The 19,951-nt window shown below is 46.9% G+C and overlaps 1 protein-coding gene and 1 long non-coding RNA gene across 2 annotated transcripts in view; one reads left to right on the forward strand and one right to left on the reverse strand.

The window, feature by feature from the left end:
- Positions 1-19,951, reverse strand: part of LOC140420057 (uncharacterized) — a 263,088-nt gene that overhangs the window by 84,101 nt on the left and 159,036 nt on the right. The gene's annotated exons all lie outside the window — the stretch shown is intronic.
- On the forward strand, positions 1,376-7,728 carry LOC140420047 (uncharacterized). Its single transcript, XR_011946159.1, has 2 exons — positions 1,376-1,444; positions 1,928-7,728. It is a non-coding gene; the product is annotated as an uncharacterized lncRNA (long non-coding RNA).

A 19,951-nucleotide genomic window follows, 5' to 3' on the forward strand; every position in this document is an offset into this window, starting at 1 on the left:
CAAATAAACCTGTTGGACTTTAACCTGGTGTTGTGAGACTTCTTACTGTATAAAACAGACTCCATAATTTGAATAAGACTGGCTGATAATTAATAATTGTTGTCGGAAAGGACTGTGACCGAGAAAACATAACCAATTTAGTCCACTTGAAAAAAAATCTGCTCTTCAAAGATATATTGGAAGAAATCCCATTTGATGTTTGTAGTTGAATTTATTGCCTCAGCAGCTCACTCAGATACCGGATTGGGAAAGGCATTGATTGGGCAATATTGGAAACAATGATCTGAAATGTTCTGTGAGTGAAACATTTTCTCTTGAACCCGGAATGGACAATGTCAGAGTTAAAGGCAATACCAGGCTAATGGGTGGGCTCGGCTGGTCTGTGTGAATTAGATGGTTGATCAGACTGTTCATGAACAGGTACTTGGTATTTGGGAGTAGTCGAGGAGTTCAAGTGGCTGTCTTCAATAAAGCATTAATTGCATTTGGACAGCACATTAAAAAAAAAAAATTAGAGTACCTAATTATTTTTTTCCAATTGAGGGGCAATTTAATGTGGCCAATTCACCTAACCGGCATATCTTTGGATTGCGGGGGTGAACCCACGCAGACACAGGGAGATTATGCAAACTCCACACAGTCAACTTGGGCTGGGATCGAACCAAGCTCCTCAGCGCTGTAGGCAGCAGTGTTAACCACTGTGCCACCGTGCCGCCCTATTGGTCAGCACATTTGACTTAATAAAAAAATGCCAAGGATTTTCCAGGAACATTGTAAAACAAAGTTTCACGAAGGTTGTCGAAGATCATGATGTGACACAAAATACTGCTCTCAGAAATTCTACATCTCATTCCCCCACATATTCTCTCCTTCCTATTCATTTCAACGCTAACTCATTCCACTATCCTCCTGCTTTTCCCCAAAATCTCCTCCCCTGAAGGCGCTGACACTCGAGTTCAGTTTCACACTAAACTATTGCCCTCCCCAATATTTCACCCACGTGCCTAACCTTTACATATTAAGTTAACAAACTGTTTTGTTAAGGGGCGCCACAATCAAATCCACTGACTACCCATATGTACTGTGTGTCAGGGTGGAGTCATCCCCCCCCCCCCCCCCCCCGGCCACACACCACACACACACACACATTTCATCCCATGTCAAGGAGTTTGGAGACTGGAAACAGGATGGGTAATGGCGGTTACAGCTCCCATAGCCCACCGCGGGGACGAAACCGGTCTATTCGCCGCGCGGGCGGCCCGGACTGCCCATGTCCATGGCAGCGATGGGGAGCTGCGCATGTGCAGAAAGATCCCACCTCCTGACCATTCAGCTGAGGTGTTGACCAATGGGAATAGTTGGAGGACCGGAAGGTCTCTGGTTCTGAAGGAAAAGGAAGTGATTCCAGTGTGCAGATTCTGGAAAGGTTGGGCCAGGTCTCTCAGTAAGTTCACGGATTGTGTGAAAATTGGTGGTGGTAAATAGTGAGTAGGCTAGCCTTTGGTTACAGGAGGATAATAATAATCTATTATTGACAAAAGTAACCCTGCAGCGTCCATCCAATCCAGAAAGTTCCAGATCATGATCAATCACAACCCCGTATATTTTAACCAACTGGAACAATCCGATACATCAAACACAATTTTAGTCCTGTTACATATTTCCGATAGGCTAGCAGCCTGCATGAAGATTTTCATCTCTCTGTGATGAGTGAGCAGTGAGCAGGGATCTGTCAATCAGCCTGAATCAGCACCTTCTGGAGAATTGGGAGGGTGAATATTAGATACAGCAGAGTGAGAGTGGAGGGTGTGTGTGTGGGATGTAGATTTACAGATTTGGGGAAATGAGAGAGGACCATCGAAACCAGAAAAGTTCTGAATTCCGATCCTGTACTGACAGTGATGTCTTTTGTAAACTCCTTTTACAGGATATCAGAAGAGGAAGAATTACAGACAGAAATCTCAAACCAAACCTCACGTCTCGATTTGACTGATTCACTCAATTCACCGGGACTTGAATATCTTCGGCCTTTGAATTGAGAAGGAAAAAGATTTGTCTATTCTTTCTGCTTCAGATGGATTTAACCATCAGTGTGATTGGAAAATCATCGAGACACGCATACCTGAGGGAGAGTGTTCCAGAGTACTGACTGAAAAGAGCGTTAACCAGTTACACAGCCTGAAAAAAACAGCGGGGAGTGACCATACCCGAGTTCGGTGGGAGCCTTCAACTGATCGTCCAACCTGGAGAGACACAAGGACACCAGCACCATGGAGAAACCTTGGAAATGTGGGAACTGTGGGAAGGGATTCAGATTCCCATCAGCACTGGAAACTCATCGACGCATTCACACTGGGGAGAGGCCGTTCACCTGCTCTCAGTGTGAGAAGGGATTTGCTAAGTTATCTAACCTGAAGAAGCACCAGCCAGTCCACGTCGGGGAGAGGCCATTCACCTGCTCCACGTGTGGGAAGGGGTTCAGTACTTCTTCCAGACTGCTGACACACCAACTAGTTCACACTAGGGAGAGACCGTTCAGCTGCTCTCACTGCACAAAGATGTTTCGAATCTCATCCCATCTGCTGACACACCAGCTCCTGCACACCGGAGAGAGGCCGTTCACCTGCTCTCAGTGTGGAAAGGGATTCACTCAAATAAGCAACCTACAGGCACACCAGCGAGTTCACACTGGGGAGAGGCCGTTCACCTGCTCTGACTGTGGGAAGGGATTCACTCGGTTATCCCACCTGCAGAGACACCAGCGAGTTCACACTGGGGAGAGGCCATTCACCTGCTCTGACTGTGGGACAGAATTCACTCGGTTATCCCACCTACTGACACACCAGCGAATTCACACTGGGGAGAGGCCGTTCATTTGCTCTGACTGTGGAAAGAGATTCACTCAGCTACCCAATCTGCAGGCACACCAGCGAATTCACACTGGGGAGAGGCCATTCACCTGCTCTGAATGTGGGAAGGGATTCACTCTCTTAGCCACGTTGCAGGCACACCAGCGAGTTCACACAGGGGAGAGGCCATTCACCTGCACCGTGTGTGAGAAGGGATTCACTCGGTCAACACTTCTGCTGAGACACCAGCAAGTTCACGAGTGAAGAGAGGGGTTGGATTATGCTGTTATTACTGCTGTTAATCACATCCAGGACTGAACCATGTTCATTCTGACACTTGGTGAAGTGGGAGGGTCGGAGAGTTTCTTTCTGCTGGATTGGCCGATCTCACAACTTTGCTTCCAGTGGGTTGATGCTCTTTGAGCCTGGGAGAGCGCATTTCCACTGAATTGATCCACAAAAATTGATGAAGGACATTTATTTTATCCTGAATAATAATAGTGTTTTCCCCCCATTACAGGTAGATCTAAAATAAATACAGAAAGAACTGGAAAAACGCAGCAGGTCTGGCAGCATCTGTGAGAGAGAAACAGAGTTAACGTTTCACGTCCAATGTAACTCTACTTCAGAACTAAAGAGAGGGAGAAATGTGATGGGTTTGATGCTGGTGAGAAAGGGGGAGGGTCAGGGAGAACAAAAGGGAAAGTCAGGGATTGGTGAGATTAAATGACAAAAATGTCCTGGAATGACTTCCAGTGGAGGCCATGAATTTATCGGCTGCACACAAGGTGGCTGCATCTTGGAAGCTTGGATTTCTGGCCCTTTCTGCCCAGTTAATGGCGACTTAGTTTGTATAAAGTGCAGAATAAGTGGAGGGAAGTGGTTTCTCCTCCAAAGTGGAATATCAGCAGGTTACAACACCCGGCAAAAGTTGAGTAAAGCCTTGGCTTGAGATGGAGGATCTGTGTGGTGCAGCAACTGAGAGTATGGTGGAGTTGGAGGATGTTTCGGCAGCATCGGAAAGAGATGCAAGAGAACTGGTCCAGGGTGATTGAGGAAACAGTAGCCCCTCTTCGTGGGACTTTGGAGTGGGTTGTGGAGCGCCTGGAGTCAGAAGGTGCAATGATCCGAGAGGTGGAAAGGATGGTGTTGGATCACAGTGATCAGATTGTGTTGCTGGAGGCAGAGATAGTGATGCTGGGAGAGGCCTGCAAGGTGCTGAGGGCGAAGGTGGACGACCAGGAGAATCAGTCCAGGCGACAGAATCTGTGAATTGTAGGTCTGAGGAAGGGGTGGAGGGAACGAGTGCCACGGGCTATGTATTGAAAATGTTCACGAAGCTGGTTGAGAAGGGGGTCTGCGATAAGGCCCCGGAGGTGGATCGGGCTTCCCAATCATTACAACGGAGGCTGAGAGCTGGTGAGCCACCGTGGGCAGTGATCGGCCGGATGCACAAGTTCCAGGAGAAGGAGAGGATTCTGAGGTTGGTGAAGTCAATGTGAGACTGTAGCTGGGAGGGGAATCTGATCCGGATCTACCAGGACATTGGGGCTGACCTGGCCAAATGGCAGGCGGGTTTTAACAGAGCTCAGGTGGCGCTCTTTTGACCAAGCTCCGGTTTGGGGTGTTGTACCCGGACAAACTCTGGGTGACTTTCGCAAGGGCAAACGGCATTATTTTATGATGCCAGAGGAAGCGGATGACTTTGTCAAGGAGCTTGGGTTGGGGGAGGACTAATGGTGGGATAGTTCTGTCTCGACGTGTATATACAAGTTTTGTAAATGTTATGTTGTTTTTTGCATGTTATGACTCAAGCTCGTATGGGTGGGTTCTTCCCGGAGGTTGAGGACAGATGTGAGAGGTACAGGAGGGGGCCTGTCAATCATGTTCACATGTTTTGGGTGTGCCCGAAGTTGGGGGATTCTGGCCATTGATTTCCGAGACCCTGCCGGAAGTGTGGGGGTGACGATGGAGCCGTGCTCTTTGGTGGGGCTTTCTGGTGTTTCAGATCTGCCAGAGCTGCTGGAGGGGAAGTGGGTCTTCACCACTCTGATTGCCCGGTGGCGAATCTCACTGGGTTGGAGGTCGGTCGCCCCACCGAAGGTATTCGCATGGTTGGGGGATTTGGCGGAATTTCTACAGTTGGAGAAGACTAAGTACGTTCTCCGAGGGTAAAGAGGGTTCTTCGTAAGATGGAGGGTCTTTCTGTCTCTATTTGAGGATCTGTTTGTCGCCGGGGTTGGGGGGGGGGGCAGCAGTTGGGAAAGGAATGTTGGGGTAGTTTAGGGAAGAAAAGGGGGAAAATGACAAACTGTTTGAAAGCCAATGGTATTCGGTTGTTGTTTGTATAATTGATTGTGTTTGGAATAAAATACATATATTAAAAACGCGAACTAAAAGTCGAATGATCTTGTCCATTGTTGGTAGAAAAAACCCATCTGGTTTACTAATTCCCTTTAGGGAAGGAATCTGCCTCCTTACCTGGTCTAGACTACGTGTGACTCCAGATCCACAGCAATGTGGTTGACTCTGAAATGGCCCAGCACAAAGCTGTAAGAATCCGCAAGGATGTTTATTCCATAGAATGGAATTCTACAGTCCCAGAAGGGGACCATTCGGCCCATCGAGTCTGCACCAACCGTACCCAGAGCAGCTACCTCAGTCTATTCCCCCGCCATATCCCCATAAACCCACTTAACCTGTATATCTTTGAACTGTGAGAGGACTCCAGAGCGATGGAGGAAACCCATGCAAACACGGGGAGAATGTGCAAACTCCACACAGACAGTCACCCAAGGCTGGAATTGAATCCAGGTCCCTGGCACTGCGAGGCAGGAATGGTATTATGAATGAAACCGGACTATTTGCATGCCAGACATCAAAAGCAGCAATCAATAGACAGAGCTAAATGATCCAACAACCAATCGATCAGATTTGAGCTCTGCAGTCCTGCAAGTAACTTTGAGCCACACAAATGCCAGGCAATGACCACCTCCCTCATGAGAGAATCTAACCACCTCCCCATGACATTCAATGGCATTACCATTGCTAAATACCCCACTATCAACATCTTGGGGGTTACCATTGACCAGAAACTGAACTGGACTAGCCATATAAATACTGTGGCTACAAGAGTGGGTCAGAGGCTGGGAATCCTGCTGTGAGTCACTCACCTCCTCATTCCTGAAAGCCTGTCCATTATCTCGAGTTCAGGAGTGTGATGGATCACTCTCCAGTTACCTGGCTGAGTGCATCTCCAAAATTAAATAAGGTCGGCACCTTCCAAGACAATGCAGCTTGTTTCACTGGCACCCACCCACAAACATTCACTCCCTCCACCACCCAAGGCACAGGAGCAGAAGTGTGTGTACCATCTAGAAGATGCACAGCAGGAACTCACCAAGGCTCCTCAGGCAGTACCTTCCAAACCCATGACCACTACCATATAGGACAAGGACAGCAGACACATGGGAACAGTTCCTCTCCAAGCCACACACCATCCTGATCTGCAAATATATTGCTGTTCCTTCAGTCGCTAATAGCACAGTGGATATACCAACATCACATGGACTGCAGTGGTTCAAGAAGGCAGCTCACCACTACCTTCTCTAAGGAAACTAGGGATGTTCAATAAATGCTGGGTCTAGCCAGCAAGGCCCACATCCTGTAACTATATGTATTTTTTAATTTAAAAATTCAGTTGGGCCAATAATGGACTTGGGAGAAATAATACAAGTAAGAAGTGCTCACAAGTTGAACGGGGGTAAAGAGAGAGTTGGAGAATCTTTTACGTCCATGTTTCATCTACTCCTTGAAACATCTGTCCCACTGTACCAGTAACCAAGAACTCACAGCGCTCCTTCAGGAGACGAAAAGATCGAGTAGATGTTACCCCAGGTGGAGCCAGAACAGTACTGGAAAATAACGGAGTGAAATTGAGTGAGGGGTCAGAGAGAGAGTTCTCCTCTCCCTCAAGGTGTGGAGTGTAAGAATCCTGGGGGACTCCCTGCTTCGGGTTTTCTTGCTAATTAGTGAACATTAAATTAAATTCTATGACTGGCTGTGGATTTATTTTGAATTTGATTGTTCCACTCCTGTTTTTATTCCTGTTGAGATTACGCTCTGGGTAAGGATGGTTGACAGGTGACAGGATGGGAAATTGTGGTTTGGGTCTTCGCTGACCAAATGTTTTATTGATCCGAAAGGTGTAAAAGGGACCAAACTCCAGCAGAAATCGAACAGAGCTGAGAACAGACAACTTGCTGTGTGGGAACAGGGAGATAAACAGATCCCAGAGGACAGAGAAAACAAGAATGCCTGGAATCCTAGACAACACCCTGAGTGTCAAGGCCATCATGTTTTCACTGCTTGACATGGGAATGCTGACTCCCTGTACTGGGGACGGAGCGTGGGGAAGACAATTGTTTGCGAGTTTGATGTGGCTTGAGCGGGTACAGATGGTTCAATGGCAGGTTTTGTAATTGGTCCGTTCAAATGTTAGCTCAGCAATGATTGGGTTAAATCAGTCTCCACAGACTTTGTGATGTAATAAAGTATAAGAAGGGATTCCCCGAGCACAGAGATTTGTTGCGGTTTTACATATTCCACTGACTGGGACCATGGCATCTGGGGCAGAGCAGGGAGCATTTACCTGGAGATGGTGCTTCTACCCAGAGTATAATGGTAATGCTGCTGCACTTTGATACAACTGCTCAGACATTAGCATGTGTCAGCTACTGAATAAAATCTAACCGCTGTCCCCAATAAGGGTTATCACTGTGAATCATTCCCGAATTTGGGAAAGAGGGATAAAGGCTGTATTGACTCCCGGAAGCCCATTGTCTAACATCGCTGTGTCAAAAATAAAATCTCATCTGTCCCTCTGGCTCCTTTGTCAATTACCTTGGAGGGACTCACTTTCTGTTAAAAGAGTCTGTCAGGGACGGCATGGTGATGCAGTGGTTAGCACTGCTGCCTCATGGCGCTGAGGACCCGGATTCGATCTCAGCCCCAGGTCACTGTCTTTGTGGAGTTTGCACATTCTCCCAGTGTCTGCATGGGTCTCACCCCCACAACCCAAAGATGTGCAGGGTAGGTGGATTGGCTCTGCTAAATTGCCCCTTAATTGGATAAAACATAATTCGATACTCTAAATTTATTTTTAATAAGAGCCTGTCAACCCCTCTCACCCACTTTCCCAAAAGTGCATCAATCTAATCATGAAAAGTCTCAAAAATCAACATTTTTATAACAAATGTTAATTAATGAAACAAACAAGGTGAGAAAGACAAAATGACTTGAGGATCAAAGACAACCAGAGTAAAGAATGTTCACAATGTTCAGGATCCAAATTGTTTCTCTTTGGTTCCTCTGTACCCTGTTCCCGTGACTCCCTGCTTTGGACATGAGAACTGAACCCTGTGGGTCACGATACCAAAGCCCCCCCCCCCCCCACATTGTCCCAAACCTTGTGCCCTGATTGGTAGAGCCCCATTTCCAGTCCATCCTCCAGCACCTTCCTGTCTCTCTGCTGGTGAGGTGCCCATGGTAATGTGATAGGAGGATGTATTCGATCTATAATCAATAGGGAGTGTGTGGGGAACAGTGATTTATAGTTTGAGAGGGAAAAGTATGTTCTCTGATGACTAGAATTGTCAGTTCTGGATTTCTACCCTTTACTTACAGCGATGTCCTTTGTAATCACCTTTCCCAGGCGATGAGCAGAGAGGTTTTGCAGACAGGAAACACAAACCAAACATCCCTATTCTGAGCTGTGTCATAGAGGAATCATGGAATTTACAGTGCAGAAGGAGGCCATTTGGCCCATTGAGTCTGCACCGGCTCTTTGAAAGAGCACCCTACTTCAGCCCATGCCTCTACCCTACCCCTGTTAACCAGTAACCCCAGCTAATCTTTTTTGAACACTAAGAGCAATTTATCATGACCAATCCATCTGACCTGTACATCTTTGGACTGGGAGGAAACCGGAGCACCCGGTGGAAACCCACGCAGACACGGGGAGAAAGTGCAGACTCCTCACAGAGAGTGACTCAAGCCGGGAATTGAACCTGGGACCCTGGAGCTGAGAAGCAACTGTGCTAACCACTGTGCTACCGTCCTTTTAGATTGGACACTATACTAGTCAGTAACAAAAATATGTAATTAAATTGAGTTCAGACAGAGATCTGCATGAACTGACACCACTTTGTTGACAGATTAACAGAGTAATCACTATACTTGAATCAATGTTATTCACTTTTGGAATTAAATGAATTAAGGGTCAGATTAACCATATCACCCCCAGTATCAGATAGGTCTGTTTTTTACAGAACAGGGTTAAACCCAGTGTCCAATATTAGAGGTCTCTGTGGCTGTTGGATGCCTGGTTTCACTGTACAGCTGACAAGCCCACAGCTTCAGTGAACTCGTCTACCCAGGGTCTGTTTCTAAACCCTCATCACAGCATATTACCTGCTTAGCTATTTATATATGGTCAGACAGCGAACAAATAGCTCAACCAGAAACTATGGTTCTTCTTTCTACTGATTCCAGCTCCTACAAGGAGTGACAGCATCTCCAGCCCTCAGCTCTGTTGCTGGGCTGTCATTGACATGAGCAATGGAGAGACAGAAGTTGCCTGAGGCTCAATGGGAAGTTGAAACTTGTAGCTCTAAATCAACTGTGTAAGATTTCTGAACAGATCAGTAACTTTAAATGATAAATTCTAAACCCAGTGAACAAATTAAAGAGTCATAAGGCAAAAACTTCAGATTTTATAACTTTTACTGCAAAAAACTAGAAGCAACAGTGCCTAAACACTGTTTTTATTAGGAATGTATCTCTTAAACTATAAATAGACTTTGCCCTTTTACTTTTTTTGAAATTTTAGAGTACCCAATTTATTTTTTCCAATTAAGGGGCAATTTAGCAATACCAGTTTACCTACCCTGCACATCTTTGGGTTGTGGGGGTGAAACCCACGCAAACACGGGGAGAATGTGCAAACTCCATACGGACAGTGACCCAGAGCCGGGATCAAACCTGGGACCTCGGCGCCGTCAGGCAGCAGCACTAACCACTGTGCCACCATGCTGCCACTTTGCCCCTTTACTTTAATGGGGTAATGCCCGCAGTGGACTGGAGTGAGCACAGTAAGAAGTCTTACAGCACCAGATTAAAGTCCAACAGGTTTGTTTCGAATCACTAGCTTTCGGACAGCTCCTTCCTCAGGTGAATGAAGAGGTGGGTTCCAGAAACATACATAGACAAAGTCAATGATACAAGACGATACTTTTGAATGCGAGTCTTTGCAGGTAATTAAGTATTTACAGGTCCAGACGGAGTGACTGGAGAGAGGGATAATCACAGGTTAAAGAGGTGCGAATTGTCTCAATCCAGGACAGTTGGTAGAATTTTGCAAGCCCAGGCCAGATGGTGGGGGGGTGAATGTAATGTGACATGAATCCAAGGTCCCGGTCAAGGCCGTACTCGTGTGTGGAACTTGGCTAAAAGTTCCTGCTTGGCGATTCTGCATATACGCGCGTCCTGAAGGCTGCCTTGGAGAGGCTACTCCCACTTAATAATAATAATAATCTGCATTTTTGTCACAAGTAGGCTTACATTAACACCACAATGAGGCAGCACGGTGGTACAGTGGTTAGCACTGCCGCCTCATGGCGCCGAGGTACCAGGTTCGATCCCGGATCTGGGTCACTGTCCGTGCGGAGTTTGCAGTCTCCCCGGTTTGAGTGGGTTCGCCCCCTCAACCCAAAGATGTGCAGCCTAGGTGGATTGGCCACGCTAAATTGCCCCTGAATTGGAAAAAATGAATTGGGTACTTTAAATTTAAAAAAACCACACAGCAATGAAGTTACTGTGAAACTCCCCATGTCGCCACATTCTGGCGCCTGTTAGGGTACACTGAAGGAGAATTTAGAATGTTCAATTCACCTAACAGCACGTCTTTCAGGCATTTTAGAACGAGAGGTAATAGTCTTAGGATAAGATGGGCAGCATGGTAGCACAGTGGTTAGCACAGTTGCTTCACAGCTCCAGGGTCCCAGGTTCGATTCCGGCTTGGGTCACTGGCTGTGTGGAGTCTGTATGTTCTCCCTGTGTCTTCGTAGGCTTTGTACGGGTGGCCTGGTTTCCTCCCACAGTCCAAAGATGTGCAGGTTACGTGGATTGGGCATGTAAAAGGTAGATTGGCCATGATAAATTGCCCTTAGTGTCCAAAAAGGTTAGGTGGGTTTACTGGGTTACAGGGATGGGGTGGAGGCATGGGCTAGGGTGTGGTGCTCTTTCCAGGGGCTGGTGCAGACTCGATGGGCTGAATGCCCTCCTTCTGCACTGTAAATTCTATGATTCCACCGGGTGCTTCAGTTTCCTCCCACAAGCCCCGAAGGACATGCTGTTAGATAATTTGGACTTTCTGAATTCTCCGTGTGCCCAACAGGCGCCAAAATGTGGCGAGTTGGGCTTTTCAGAGTAACTTCATTGCAGTGTTAATGTAAGCCTACTTGTGACAATAAATATTATTTTTAAAAAGTGGTAGCAAATTCCAAAGAGTTGAGGAGAAGCTTCTTCTCCCAAAGGGCTGTGAATCTGTGCAATTCACTACCCCAGAGTGCGGTGGAGCTGGGACAGTAATTTTAGGGAGGAGTTCGACAGATTTTTAATCGGGGTTGAAGGGTTATACTCGATGGGCCAAATGGCCTCATTCTGCTCCTATATCTTATGAATTTATGAAAGGGGGAGACATTGATTTCCTCCCAGATGTTGCCCAGAGGAGAATGTTTTAGTCTGAAACTTATTGTCCAACCTCCACATTGTGACATCGCAAAGGAACTCGGCCTCTAAATCAACCAATAGGAATGAGTCCGCTCTGGGGTGACGTCACTCGCCAGCGCGCAGACGCGGGAGCCCCGCCCCATCCATTGTTCCCCATCCCCCACATATCCTCGAGACAAGGTTCCCAGGCAAACGGCTGACAGTTCCGACCGTCGATGGTTTCCACAGCCCCTCACCCGGGTCTGCGCATTTCTAAGGGAAGGGGAAACTGCGCATGTGTAGGGGAGCTCACTTCTGCTGACCTTCCTGCTGAGGTGTTGACCAATAGGAAGATTGGAGGACCGGAAGGATTCTGCTCCTCCACCAATCACAGCTCCCCCATTGTCTCAATGCGGAAGCTGGACATGGTGTTTTCTGCCGAGCAAAGCTGTTGTTCCCCCAACGCTGAATGAGCTTGAGCTGCACACAGACTCTTGTCTCCAACATCTGTGAGGATAACACTTTCTTTTCTCCCTCTTTCCATTTCTTGTCTCATTCTGACCTTCAACTGGTGACTTGCAGCAACTAAAGGGAAAGGAAGTGAATCCAGGGAGGGTGCAGACTCTGCAAAGCTTGGCCCAGGTCTCCCTCTCTCTCTTAAAGACATTGACATCCTTTGCTCCCTCAGCTTGACACATTTATTTGTCTGGCTAAAATGATGATCTCTTTCCTAATGGTCACATTTAAAGGGCTAGTTTCCCCAGGAGATGGCTGACATGAAAGGGAACAGTAAACAGGACAAATCAAACCCAACCAATTACTTCCCTGTCGGAATACACTCCACCATCAGCAAAGTGATGAAAGGAGTCATTAACAGCGCTATCAAGTGGTACTTACTCAGCAAAACCTGCTCACAGACGCTCAGTTTGGGTTCCGCAGGGTCACTCAGCTCCTGACCTCATTACAGCCTTGGTTCAAACATGGTCAAAAGAGGTGAGAGTGACTGCCCTTGGTATCAAGGCAGTATGAAATGAAAATCGCTTGTCACAAGTAGGCTTCAATGAAGTTACTGTGAAAAGCCCCTAGTCGCCACATTCCAGCCCCTGTTCGGGGAGGCTGGTATGGGAATTGAATCGTGCTGCTGGCCTGCTTGGTCTGCTTTAAAAGCCAGCGATTTAGCCCAGTGTGCTGAACCAGCATTTGACCGAGTATGGCATCAAGAAGCCCCAGCTAAACTGGAGTCAATGATAATCGGGGAAAATTCTCCGCTGTTTGGAGTCATACCTGGCACAAGGGAAGATGGTTGTGGTGGTTGGAGGTCAATCATCTCAGCTCCAGGAGTTCCTCAGGGCGCACTCCTTGGCCCAGCCATCTTTCGCTGCTTCATCAATGACCTCCCTTTCATGATAAGGTGAGAAGTGGGGATGTTTGTGGATGACTGCACAATGTTTACCACCATTCGTGACTCCTCAGATAATGAAGCAGTCCATGTCCAAATGCAGCATGACCTGGACAGTATCCTGATGTGGGCTGATAAGTGGAAGTTACATTTATGCTACACGAGTGTCAGGCAATGACCATCTCCTACAAAGGAGGATCTAATCACCGCCCCTTGACATTCAGTGGCATTAGTATCGCTGAATCCTCCACAACCAACATCCTGAGGGTTATCATTGATCAGAAACTGAACTGGACTAGCCATATTAATGTGTTGGCCACCAGGGCAGGCCAAAGACTACAGCGAGTAATGCACCTCCTGACCCCCAAAGCCTGTCCACTATATACAAGGCACAAGTCAGGCGTGTAATAGGATAATCACCACTTGCCTGGTTGAGTGTAACTCCAATAACACTCAAGATGCTGCTCTACACCATCCAGAACAAAGCAGCCTGCTTGACTGCTCCCCATTCCACGAATATTCAAACACGCCACCACCGACGAACAGTGACAGCCGTGTATACCATCTACAATGTGCACTGCAGTAACTCACCAAGGTTCCTCAGACAGCACCTTCCAAACCCACAACCACTACTATCTAGAAGGCCAAGAGCAGCAGATACCTGGGAACCTCAGTACCTACAATTCAAGGACTGCAGCGGTTCAAGAAGGCAACTCATCACCACCTTCTGAAGGGCAACTAGGGATGGGCAATAAATGCTGGCCTCATCAAACCCCGTAAAATAATTTTTAAAAATGTTATATCGGACAGATATATATCTAGTGTTATATGGAATGTATTAGATATATTATTGATGGTACAGTAATAAAATACATGTATTATTATTTCTAGTTCTGTAATATAGTACTGTAGCTACATTATCTATTTCCAGTCATACAGTTATTGCAGCACTGACGAAATCCTTTTGGAAACTCAAGTCAGTGCTGACTCTCTGCACAGCAATCCAGTCAGTCCCATTCCCCCTCGATATCCCTGTTCATCTGAAAGCTTATTTTCTTCATATTCTATTTTGAACTATTGATCATCTCAACTTCCACAACACTTGTGGGCAGTGATTTTCCGGTCATGACCACTCCATGATTAAATAAAATTCTTCCTCAGAATCTCCCCATCTCTAATCCGTAAATATACTTAGATGGAGAGTCTCTACTCTTGTACAGGTTGTAATGAGTTTAGATTTGTTGATCAGCATCAATCAGCACCTTCATAAGAATTGGGAGGGGAAGGAAGTGAATCCAGTCTGTATATTACACACATTTATCGTCCAGTAACAGAGACATATATCTGTCTGGCAGCCTCGGTGTCCAGGACAGAAAGCTTGGATCTGTCAATCAGCCTGATTCAGTGCCTTCAGGAGAATTGGGAGGGTGAATATTAGATACAGCAGAGTGAGAATGGAGAGAGAGTGTGTGGAATGGAGATTTAGAGCATTTGAGGGAAAGAGAGAAGAAAAAATGTTCGATAGAAACTAGAATTGTCTGTTCTGAGTTTCTGACCTGTACTGACAATGATGATTTTTGTAAAATATTTTTGCAGGAAGTTCGAACACGAAGAGTTTGAGGCCGATATCTCAAACTAAATATCACGTCAAGAACTGACTGAGTCACTCAATTCTTGGGAACCGAATATCATCGACCTTGGAATCTAGAAGGCAAAACGTTTGTCTATTCTGTCTGATCAAGAGATTTTAAACATCAGTGTGTCTGGAAAAGCACTGAGACACACACACACACACCCGTGTGAGACTGTTACAGAGCACTGACTGTGGAAAGAGCTTCAACCAGTGATACAGCCTGAAAAAATACTACACCATTCACATCAGGAAGAGACTGTATACGTGTTCTGTGCGTGGACGAGGCTTCAACTGATCGTCCAACGTGGTGAGACGCAAGATCACCTGGACCATGGAGAAACCATGGAAATGTGAGGATTATGGGAAGGGATTCACAGCTCCATTCGGGCCGGAAAGGCATCAACACAGTCACACTGGAGAGAAGCCATTCACCTGCTCTGACTGTGGGAAGGAATTCACTCGGTTATCCAACCTGCAGAGACACCAGACAGTCCACACCGGGGAGAGGCCGTTCACCTGCACTGTGTGTGGGAAGGGATTTACTCAGTTATCCACCTTGAAGGTGCACCAGCGAGTTCACACTGGGGAGAGGCCGTTCACCTGCTCTGACTGTGGGAAGGGATTCACTCAGTTACCCAACCTGCAGAGACACCAGACAGTCCACACTGGGGAGAGGCCATTCATCTGCAGTGTGTGTGATGAGGGATTCACTCAGTTATCCACCCTGCAGAGACACCAGAGCGCTCACACCGGGGAGAGGCCGTTCACCTGCTCTGTGTGTGATAAGGGATTTGCTCAGTTATCCAACCTGCAGACACACCGGCGAGTTCACACTGGGGAGAGGCCATTCATCTGCTCGGTGTGTGATAAGGGATTTGCTCAGTTATCCAGCCTGCTGAGCCACAATGTCATTCACACCAATGAGAGACCCTTTAAATGCTCTGACTGTGGGAGTGGGTTTAAAAGCTGTCCGGTACTGATGATCCACCAGCGCCTTCACACTGAGGAGACACCGTTCAGCTGCTCTCACTGCGCAAAGAGGTTTAGAACGTCATCCAACCTGATGAAACACGTGCGAGGTCACACCTACCAATGAAGCAGAATACCTGGAGGCCTTGTTCATTGTGGCCGGGGACTTTAACCAGGCCAACCTCAAGAGTGTACTGCCAAAATTCCACCAACACATCTCCTGTCCCAACAGGGGCCCCAACATCCTTGACCACTGCTACACAAACATCAAGGGCACCTCTCGATCCATCCCCCAACCGCACTTCGAAAAATCGGACCACAAGACGGTGCTCCTTCTCCCGGCATACAAGCAGAAACTTAAGCAGGAGAATCCGGTTAAGAAAGTCATGCAGTGCTGGTCCGAGGAAATGGAAGAGCTCCTACGTGACTACTTCGAGTCAGTGGACTGGTCCATATTCAAGAACTCAGCAGTCAACCTAAACGGGTATGCCAGCACCATCACAAACTTCATCAGTAAGTGTGTAGAAGATTGTGTGTCAAAGAAGGTAGTACGTATATTGCCCAACCAGAAACCATGGTTTAATCGGGAGATTCACTTCGTACTGAAGGCATTTAAGGCAGGCGACCCTGACCTGTACAAGAAATCTAGGTACAACCTCCACAAAGACAACAGGGCGTCAAGAAACAATACCAGACTAAGCTAGAATCACAGACTAATGACATGGACTCGCGTCGGTTGTGACAAGGCTTAAACAACATAATGAGCTGTAAAGCCAAGTAGAATCTTCGGCAACAGGGCACCCCTCCCCGACAAATTCAATGCATTCTATGTTCACTTCAACAGGAAACCAACAAACCTTTGTCAACTGCTCCAGCAACCTTGGACACACCCACACTCACCATCACAGCCTGCGAAGTCAGATCGGCCTTCTTGAAAGTGAACCCTCGGTAAGCGGTGGGTCCTGACGGGATCCCTGGTCATGAACCCAGATACTGTGCAGACTGGCGGATGTGTTTCCGGACATCCTCAACCTCTCCCTACTCCGTTCCGAGATTCCCACCTGCTTCAAGAAGACCACCATCCATACCGGTGCCAAAGGAGAACCAGGCAACGACTACCATCCGGTGGCCTTGACATCGATCATTATGATGTGCTTCGAGAGGTTGGCCATGAGACACATCAACTCCAGACCCCCAGAGTGCCTTGATCCACTGCAATTCGCATACCACCGCAACCGGTCCACCGCAGACGCCACTGCCATCTCCCTGGCCCTACACTCATTCCTGGAGCATCTCGACAACAAGGACCTCTATGTCAGACTTCTAGTCATTAACTACTGCTCTGCCGTCAACTCCATAATCCCAGCCAAGCTCATATCAAAACTCCAAAACCTAGATCTTGGCTCCTCCCCCTGCAACTGGATCATCAACTTCCTGAAATGAAAGTGAAAATCGCTTATTGTCACAAGTAGGCTTCAAATGAAGTTACTGTGAAAAGCCCCTAGTCGCCACATTCCGGCACCTGTTCGGGGAGGCTGGTACGGGAATTGAACAGTGCTGCTGGCCTGCCTTTGTCTGCTTTAAAAGCCAGCTATTTAGCCCAGTGTGCTAAACCAGCCCCTGACAGGAATCAGTAAGGATAAACAACAATGCCTCCTCCTTTGCGATAGTCGTCAATAGTAGGGCTCCACAAGGCTGCATACTTAGCTCCCTACTATACTCGCTGTACACACACCACTGTGTGGCAAAATTTGACTCCACCTCCATGTTTGTCGATGACACGGCTGCAGTGGGTCGGATCTCAAACAACAATGAGTCAGAGTACGGGAGGGAGATAGAGCATGGTGTAACAACAACAATCTCCCCAGCAATGTCAGCAAAACTAAGGAGCTAGTCATTTCCTTCAGGAAGCAAAATATCGTACACACCCCTGTTTGCCTCAATGGTGCCGAGGGGGAGATGGTTGCCAACTTCAAATTGCTAGGTGTGCAAATCACCAACAATCTGTCCTGGTCCACCAACATCAACACTACGACCAAGAAAGCACAACAGCGCCTATACTTCCTCAGGAAACTCAGGAAATTCAGCATGTCTACATTGACTCTTACCAATTATTACAGGTGCACCATAAAAAGTATCCTATCTGGCTGCAGCACAGCTTGGTATGGCAACTGCTCGGCCCAAGACCGTAAGAAACTACAGAGAGTCGTGAATACAACCCAGTCCATCACACAAACCTGCCTCCCATCCATTGACTCTGTCATGACTGATATGTTCCCAGTGCCCCGTTCTATCCCTGCAGCCCTGCAGTTTAGTTCCCTCAAATGCCGATCCAATTCCCGTTTGAAATCTTCCATTGTCTTCATTTCCACACAACACCTTCCCCTCACAGGCAGTGAGTTCCAGGTCATTACCATTCGCCACATCAAAATATTCCCCGCCCCTCCAACTCGATTTTCAAATTTGCTGATGAGATCGCCACAGTGGGTCGGATCTCAAACAATGACGAGACAGAGTACAGGAATGGTACAGAGAATCTGGTGAACTGGTGCGACGACAATAATCTCTCCCTCAATGTGAACAAAACAAAGGAGATTGTCATTGACTTCAGGAAGCGTAGTGGAGAACATGCCCCTGTCTACATCAATGGGAATGAAGTAGAAAGGGTCGAGAGCTTCAAGTTTTTAGGTGTCCAGAAAACCAACAACCTGTCCTGGTCCCCCCCATGCCGACACGAAGTTAAGAAAGCCCACCAACAACTCTACTTTCTCAGAAGACTAAGGAAATTTGGCATGTCACCAACCTCTCTCACCAACCTCTACAGATGCACCATAGAAAGCATTCTTTCTGGTTGTATCACTGCTTGGTAATGAACCTGCTCTGCCCAAGACCGCAGGAAACTACAAAAGGTCATGAATGCAGCCCAATCCGTCACGCAAACCAGCCTCCCATCCATTGACTCTGTCTACTATTCCCACTGCCTCGGAAAGGCAGCCAGCATAATTAGGAACCCCACTCACTCCAGACATACTCTCTTCCACCTTCTTCCGTTAGGAAAAAGATACAAAAGTTTGAGGTCACGTACCAATCAACTCAGGAACAGCTTTTTGCCGACTGCCATCAGTCTTTTGAATGGACCTTCCTCGTATTAAGTTGATCTTTTCTCTACACCCTAGCTATAGCTGTAACATTATATTCTGCAGTCTCTCCTTCCTTCCCTGTGTACGGTATGGATTGTCTGTAAAGCATGCAAGAAACAATACTTTTTACTGTATACCAATACACGTGACAATAAATCAAATCAAATAAACCTGTCATATTCTTGTCCACCTCTCTCAAATCTCCCCTCAACCTCCTTTGCTCCAAGGTGAACAATCCCAGCCTGACATGAACAAACAAACAGAATAGGTTAATACCTGGGATCAGACGGGAATGTTTAATTTCTGTATGAAAGATACTGGGAATATTGTCCTGGACAATAAATGATTGGAATATTTACCTTGGGTGTGGGTGAATGGAATATATCAATCTGGTATCCTCCTACGTTCTAGTGAAAGTCTGGAATGTGTAGACGGGATGAATAAGTTGATCACTTTCTCTTGGAAATATTGACATGCTTTTTAAAAAAAAATAGAGGACCCAATTATTTTTTCCCAATAAAGGGGTAATTTAGCATGGCCAATCCACCTGCCCAGCACATCCTTTGGGTTGTGGGGGTGAGACCGACGCAGACACGGGGAGAATGTGCAAACTCCTCACAGACAGTGACCTGGGGTCGGGATCGAACCCGGGTCCTCGGCGTCTTAAGGTAGCAGTGCTGACCACCGTGCCACCCAGATATATTTACACCCTGGCCCATGAACTTAATTTTAAAGAAATCCACATTTGAAAGCCCAGATACTACAAGAAATATCAGCACCATAACAGGGCAGATAAGAAAGACACACTCTCTTTGATCTTTTCATCAGAGCATCTGAGAGTTAAGAATATGTGACATGATTTTGGGATACCGGTGAGGATAACCCCCTCATTCCAGGAACCGAGGGAGTCAACCTTCTCTGAACTGCTTACAATGCATTAATCTCATTTCTGAAATAAGGAGACCCAAACTGTACACAGTGCTCTAACCAAAGCCCTGTACAACTGTAGCAAATCATAGCTACATTTATATCCCAGTCCCTTTGCAACAAATGACAATATTCCATTTGCCTTCCAAATCCCTTGCTGTACCTGCAAACTAATTTATTGTGGTTCCTGTACCAGGACACCCAGAAATCTCTGTCCCTCATGCTTCAGCAATCTCTCCCTATTTAAATAATGTTCTGTTTTATT

Source organism: Scyliorhinus torazame, chromosome 5 (genome assembly GCF_047496885.1).
Source record: "Scyliorhinus torazame isolate Kashiwa2021f chromosome 5, sScyTor2.1, whole genome shotgun sequence".
Classification (NCBI taxonomy): Eukaryota; Metazoa; Chordata; class Chondrichthyes; order Carcharhiniformes; family Scyliorhinidae; genus Scyliorhinus; species Scyliorhinus torazame.